Source organism: Buteo buteo, chromosome Z, assembly GCF_964188355.1.
Source record: "Buteo buteo chromosome Z, bButBut1.hap1.1, whole genome shotgun sequence".
In the NCBI taxonomy this organism is placed as follows: Eukaryota; Metazoa; Chordata; class Aves; order Accipitriformes; family Accipitridae; genus Buteo; species Buteo buteo.
Genome location: NC_134204.1, coordinates 87,678,367 through 87,686,086, shown reverse-complemented (window position 1 = coordinate 87,686,086; position 7,720 = coordinate 87,678,367).

Genomic DNA, 7,720 nt, shown 5'->3' with positions numbered 1-7,720 from the left:
TAGGCGGGGACGCGCCGTGCATGACGGGAGGGAGGTCGAGACGGAGGTGGGGGTGATGTGAGCGCCGCCATGGCGGGAGGGTCTCCGATGCCATCTCGTTGCCGACGGGGACGGCCTCGGCCGCGCCCGGCCCCGACAGAGACGGGGAGCAGCGCCCGCTCCCATCGGGAAGCCCGCTCCCCCCTACAGACGGCGGGGACTGGCGTGGGCTTCGCGCCGCCGGGTCTGCTGCCACGCACAAGATGGCCGCCCGGCCCGCCGCCCCGGCGAGACTGCGCCTCCCAGCATGCTCCGCGGGCCCGGCCTTCCGTGACGGGAGGGCCCCTTCCGCCGCCAGGCCCGGGCTGGACCCCGGCCGCGCTGCAGGCTCTGCTCTGCCTCGGAGCAGCCCCGGGCAGGTGAAGGAAGCGAACAGAAAAGCGGGGTTTGATCTCTTCAGGCGGGGTCTGACGGTCTGCCTTTGCTGCGGCCGGCCGTTCCCCTGCCAGGCCGTTCGCCTCACAGCATACCAGAGGCCTCGGCCTACAGCCGCAAGCCAAACGAGGAAAACGGGGCGGGGGTGTGTGTGTGTGGGGGTGTGTGTGTGTGTGAACGTCTTATTTCTGTAAACTGTCTCTCCTTTGGAATTCTTCCAGACCGATTAAACCTTCCCTGAATGAAGACCCTGTCCTGGTTTCAGCTGGGGTAGAGTTAATTGTCTTCCTAGTCGCTGGTACAGTGCTGTGTTTTTGAGCTAGGTATGAGAAGAATGTTGATAACACACTGATCTCTCCACTTGTTGCTAAGTAATGTTTAGTCTAAAGTCAGGGATTTTTCAGCTTCTGATGCTCAGCCAGCAAGAAGGCTGGAGGGGCACAAGAAGTTTGGAGGGGACACAGCCAGGACAGCTGAGCCAAACTGGCCAAAGGGGTATTCCAGACCATGTGGCATCACACCCAGTATATAAACTGGGGGGAGTAGGGGTGGGGTGATCGCCGCTCGGGGACTAACTGGCATGGATTGGTAGGTGGTGAGCAATTGCACTGCGCATCATTTGTACATTCCAATCCTTTTATTATTGCTGTTGTCATTTTATTAGTGTTATCATTATCATTATTAGATTCTTCTTTTCTGTTCTATTAAACCGTTCTTATCTAAACCCACGAGTTTTACTTCTTTTCCCGATTTTCTCCCCCATCCCACTGGGTGGGGGGGAAGTGAGTGAGCTGCTGCATGGTCCTTAGTTGCTGGCTGGGGTTAAACCACAACAGACCCTCATTTTTGAGAGTAAGGTTTGATTCTCTCCTGAATAAAAAAGAGGAAGAAGGATGTTTTGGGGAGAGAGAATGGAGCCCTTCCTTGCGGGCAAGACAAGTGGTGTCTCTTCTAGATGGTGTGTCACCTTCTATTCTTCATCAGCCAATTAACAGTTCCTTGCATCCCCATTAATACAGTCACCCACCTCAAAAACCATTGATTAATTTCACTCCAGTATTTTCAGTCATTTCCTACATGGCTATCACAGGTGGAAGATGCTGAACGGGAGAGGTGAGTGTGGCTCACTACCAGTGTTGACTGACAGAAGGCAGAAGACCTTGGTGCTGAGGGTTAACCCCAGCACTGCGAAGCTCCACCCAACAGCTGGCTTGGATTGGGGGAAGAGGAAAGGGAGGGTAAAAGCGAGCAGCCTGGTGAGTCAGGATGAAAACAGTTTCACAAGCAAAGGAGAAGTGGAAGAAGAGAGAAAGAAAAGAAAGCAAGTAATGCAAAGGCAAGAGGCGAGCACCTACCACAACCCATGGGGTAGACCTGTGCCCAACCACTTGCCAAGCAAAAGCTGGCTAACCTTCCGAAAACCCCTCCCCTCCCTTTTGACTGCTGAGGGCGGTATGATGTGGCATGGAATATCTCTTCGGGTAGGTGGGGTCATCTGCCTGGTTGTGTGCACGGCTCAGCAGCAGCCAAACCATCAGTGCGTTATCAGCACTGTTACGGTCACAAGTCTAAACCACAGCGACACAGGAGCTGCTGAAAAGAAAATGACCTCAATCCCGTGCACTTGGGAAAACAGGCGATGACCTCTGAACATCTCACTTCTGCCGTACACCCCAGAGATGTGTGTGAACATTGTCTAGTTGTCCGGGCAGTAACGCTTCTGGGGTGTAGCAACAGGCTCAATGCCTGTCAAGTGCTCATCACATTTGAGTATTACTAGTCTTAACAGACATGCCGAAACATGGCAATGAAAAGAATGATGCCACGTTGCTCTGAGCTTCCAGCACTGAGCATTTCCTAATTTCCTAAACACTGATAAAACTGAACTTCACGGTAATTGTAAAAAGAACTGAAAATCTAAGCATTTTAAGCGGATGAGAATGCCTGGTGATAGTAATGGAGCAGCTGGGCCTACACCTGCCATTGAAGCGTTGTGGGCAATTGCTAGCCTGCTGATAGTCGCCAGCTCTGCTTGACGTGCCTTCTCGAGGAGGTGTTTTGGGAACAGTTGGCTTTCTCTGAGCTGCAGCTCCTGAGAACTCATGGTGTCTAGCTGCAGTCTGACTCTGCAGGGTCCTGTCCCTGTCCCCCTGAGGGTCCAGATCCCATCCCCCTGGGGGGCCCCATCCCATCCCAGGGACAATAGACAGCAAGGTATTGTCTGACATCGAGCGGCTGCTGTCATGGCGGGCCACAGGCATGGCTGACTATGGCTCCGTTTCGTATTGGGGGCCTCCACGCCTGCCCACACTCCCACTGGTAGAGCCCACTCTCCACACGTTGAGCACCCCATGGGTGCCTGGGGAGGCAATACCACTCTGGTGAGAAGAAGGTGGAGAAGCAACTGGCACCAACATGCACGATTTCCCACAAGTACACAGCTAGCAGGCTTGGCCGGGACCTGGTCAGGGACCTGCTGCTGAAGAGAGAAGCCCAGGGGCTCTCACAGCCCTCGCAAGGGCAAGCATGAGGACAAGCAGAGCCTCCACAGAAGCCCACGGTTTCTCAAATCCCTCACAGAGGCACGCATGGGGCCAAGCAGACCCTCCAGAGAAGCTCTGCATTGATCCAAGCCCTCTCGAGGGCACATGTGGGGCCAAGCAGACCCTCCAGGGAAGGCCAGGATTTCTTCAAACCCTGTCAGGGGCACACGTACGGAAAAGCAGACCCTTCACAGAAGGCCAGGGCCTCTCACAGCCGTAGCAGGGGCACGCGTGGGCCCAAGCAGACCCTCCAGAGAAGCCCGGAGCCTGTTACGGCCCTCAAAAGGGCACGCGTGGGGCCCAACAGACCCTCCAGAGAAGTCCAGGATCTCTCCAAACCCTGTCAGGGGCACACACAGGGAGAAGCAGACCCTCCAGAGAAGCTCAGGCGCTCACAACCCTCACAGGGATAAACGTTGAGAGAAGCAGATCCACCAAAAATCTCAGGGCCTCTCCAAGACCTCTCAGAGGCACGCGTGGGGCTAAGCAGACCCTCAGGAGTAGCCCAGGGTTTCTCAAATTCCTCACAGAGGCACGCATGGGTCCAAGAAGACCCTCCAGGGAAGCCCAGGGTTTCTCACAGCCCTCACAGGGGCATGCATGAGGTCAAGCAGACCCTCCAAAGAAGCCCAGGGTTTCTCACAGGCCTCGCAGGTGTACATGTGGGGCCAAGCAAACCCTTCAGAGCAGGCCAGGGTTTCTGAAATCCCTCGCTGAGGCATGCGTGGGGCCAAGCAGACCCTACAAAAGAAGCCCAGGGCCTGTCACAGCCCTCTCAAGCGCACTCGTGGGGCCAAGCAGACACTCCAGAGAAGCTCTGCATTGCCCCAAGCCCTCTCGAGGGCACGCATAGGGCCAACCAGACCCTCCAGAGAAGCCCTGGGCCTCTCACAGCCCTCGCAGGGATATGCGTGGGGCCAAGCAGACCCACCAAAAAAGCCCAGGGTTTTCCAGAACCTCTCACAGGCATACGTAGGGCTAAGCAGACCCTCCAGAGAAGCTCAGGGTTTCTCACAGCCCTCGCAGGTGTACGCACGGGGCTAAGCAAACCCTCCAGAGAAGCCCAGGGCCTCTCCCAGTCCTTGCCAGTCCCCATGCAAGGTGCTACCGGGACGCTGTCAGGGTCTGGGGAGAAGCCTGGCTCCACAGGGCCATGTGCGGGCTCTGCTGGGGCTCTTGTGGCGGCCTGGGGACAGCAGGGCTGCCCAGGGGTGCAAGTGGGACCCGGTGTGGTCCCTCCATCTGCCTGGGTGGCAGCAGAGCTCCACAGACGTGCCCAGGGGACCTGCAGGGTTCCCCTGGGGACTTGCAGGCAGCAGGGCTCCACAGGGCCTCTTGCAGGGCTGGCGGAGTAGGTCCCCTACGGGTGTCCGGGGGGTGACAGGGAGGTGTCGGTACGGCGGAGAAGAGCTCAAACAGCACGTGAAGTTCCACGGTCTTTTTACCAATGGCAGGGAGACACGCAGGCCGGCTGCGCTCAGGGCTCTGCTTGCGCCCTGCAGGATGCGCGTTTCCTTCCTGGGTCGCAGTCCAAAGCGCTGCTGCACGTGGCTGCTGCTTGCGGCTTCACAGCCAGCACGTCCATGGAAGCCGTGGGCCGTGGCCCTCCTGTTCCCTTCCCCATGAAACGGGAGTGCTGGGGAGCGCGGGCGTCCATCCAGGCTGGGATCTGGAGAATCTGGGCAACGCAGGGTGCGGTGGTGTGTCCTGCACGGCCCTGGGCTGCTGGCAAGCGGGCAGCTCCAGCTGCTCAGGTGGAGCCAGCGTGCAGAGCACCCCGGGCTCAGCCCTGCACACAGCTCCGGCAGCACAGCCAGCCATCTCCCAGGGTGCGGGTCATCCTCCTCCATGCCCTCCGGAGCCGGTAGCGCAGCGCTCGCAGGCTGAATCCGGAGGGAGGCTCTTCCACCGCAGCGCCCAGCATCCGCAGGGTTTCAAGCGCCAGGGAAGAGACTGAGGGGCTGCTGTCGTTCGCCTTGCCTTGAAGGGCTGGGACAGAAAGGAACGGAGCTGAGGTCAGGGCCCGGATCTGTGGGGACCTAAGGAGCCCCTCCAGCCAGGGCCACCCCAGCCCCCACAGCTCTTGCCAGGGCCAGGAGGGAGGCAGGGGCACCGGCATCGGCCAGGGCCTGCAGGGAGGCAGGGGCTCCGGCATCGGCCAGAAGGGGCTGCCCACCGCTGCCCCACGTGCCCCTGAAATCTCCCCCGGCTCTGTCCACGCCACCCCTCACCCGCGCAGGGAGCAGAGCCCTCCCTGGCCGGGGCAGGGATTTGCGCTCCCTACCCAGGGTCTTTCCTGCTCCCTGCCAGCCCCCGCAGACACCCCACTGCCCTCACTCACCCTCGTGGATGACCTGCAGCTTCTCCTGGGGCCCATCCCTCAGCCGCTGCCCAGCGAGCCCTAGGCACACACAGCCCCTCACAGATCCCACTGGCCTGCCCACCCCAGCGGCCCAGCTCCCCCCAACCTGCCCCACAGGACTGGCCACGCACCCTCCTCCCCTTGGGCAAGGCTGACCCCAGGGCGGTCCCCTGAGCGTGAAGCCCAAGAAGGCTGCCGGGGACTTGACGAGGCTCCCGCCAGCCCCCCCTGCGTGGGCAGGAGTGGGAGAGGGCGGCAGGGAGCCCCGCGGGCGCCCAGACCCGCATCAGGCAGTCGGGGCTCTGCAGCCGCCCGGCAGATTCGGCAGCAGCCGTGGCTGGGGCTAAGCCACCGGCGCGCAGGGAGGGACCCTCGGCGGGCTCGTGGCTCACCAAGGAACTTGACGGCTGCCTTACGCAAGGGCTCCTGCAGGCTCTGCAGGTACGGCAGGCTCTGGTCCAGGTACTCCTCCGCTCTGCTGCTGTTCTCCGCCAGCTGGTGAGAGCACGAGGGGACCGGGTTGGCGCAGAGCCTCCCCTGAGGCCCAGGCTGGCCTCCCCTACCTTCCTGTGCCCGGACACCCACGACATCCAGCCAGCAGCGGGCTGGTGCTGGGCTTTGGAGGGAGCCGAGGACAGGGTGCTCCCCGGGGTGCCGCGGTGCCACCCTGCCGCCAAGGCCCAGCGGGGCACCCCTGGGCGCCGGGGGGGGAAAGGGAGCCCGTGTGCGCTGCCGGCAAGCGGCGCAGGGGCACAGCTGCCAGCCCCACGCGCTGGGCACCGGGGGAGAGGGGCTTCTCCAGGCTGGCTGTGGGGCTTCGGGGCCGTCCTTACCAGGCGCTCAGCAACCCTCCAGGTCTGCTCCGTCTCCAGCAGCTTCCGGAGCTGCCTCCGCTTCAGGAGCTTGGCAGCTCCAAGGAGGGCTTCCCGAGAGGCCTGCAGAGCACCGGAGACGGGGAGATGGCACCGCCGCCCAGGGGCCAGGACCTGGCGGTCCCTGGGCAGAGCGAGAGCGGGGGGCTGGCAAGGGTTGGGGGTCCACCCCCTGGCCTTAGACACCTGCAGCACGCTGGGAAGCCCACGGGGGCTCTGGGGCATAGGTCTTTGTGGCTGCGCACTGCTGCCAAGCTCTGCTGCGTCAGGCAGGGCAGGGGTAGGAAGAGCCCCTGCCCGCCTTCTCAGCTGCTGCCAGCTCTGCGGCCGCAGGCAGGGAGGGGCTCTGAGCCCTCCCCAGGGACTCTGCAGGTTGGGCCCCGACTGAGGCACATTCCAAGTGCTTGGAAATGCCCACCTGAGCTACGCTGTAGTCCTTGTCGTGCAGGTGGAAGAACAGGGGCATCAGGCTCCTCCGCACCTCCTTCCTCACCTGCTTTGCGTGGGTGCCGACTGCGACAGCCGCCGCATCTCTGTGGAGGAGGACGGAGTGCTCGCGCACGGAGCTGGACTCCTAGGAGGAGAGAAGGAGGAGGGGAGGACCTCAGTCCTGGCTCCTCCAAGCCCATGGTGAGGGCAAGGAGAAGAACTCTGCGGCAAGAGAAGAACACGTGCGGAGAGGGACGCACGGGCCCTGGGCCACGCACGCGAGCCCCCCTCCCCTGCAGGCATGCTAACCGAGCCTCTGCTCTCCCGCCGCCTTACATTTTCGAAGAGCGGCAGGAGCACCGTGAGCAGCTGCAGCGCGATGGGGACAGCCGTCTGCCTGTCCACCAGGCAGAGCGTGTTCCTGAGGACAGTCAGGGCTGCCGTCCTGATGCCGCAGTCGTCGTCCTGCAGTCGCTGCACGACCTCTGGCAGCAGGCCTTGCAGAGTCACCGCCTACGCCAAACAGGCAATCTCATTTTGTGACCGCAAAAAGAAACCGAGCTGGCAGACCCGCTCTGCGTGTAGAGGGTGCGGCGCCGGTCGGGCAGACGTCCGCCCGTGTGCGGCACAGCCCGGGGCCTGGCCTGAAGCGCTCGGGGCCACCCAATGGGGGACGGCGGGGCAGCAGCCACCCTTCGCTCCCACCGCTCCCGCTTCGCGGCACAGCCCGAGCAAGCTGCTGCACGCACCCCCACCTGCAGCCCAGCCCCAGGCGGAGACCCTCGCTGTGCCCGGCTGCCCCTGCTCACCTTCTTGGGTCTCCCAGACAGCGTGGCGAGGCTCGCGACTGCCATCCTGCGCAGCACCAAGCTCTCGCTCCGCAGGTGGAACCAGAGGATGTCGAGGGTGGCGCCGTCGACGCGCTCAAAGTCGTCGTCGTCCAGGAGCTGAAACGCACCAGGCAGCGGAGTGAGAGCCTGGCACGGCCAGCAGAGCTCCCGGCTGGCTTGGGGCAAGGCACCAGGGCTGGTCACAGCCCAAGCGGGAGGCAGGAGGGCCCGCAGAGGGCCCTCACCGCCTTGCCTCTGCCCTCTGCCTCA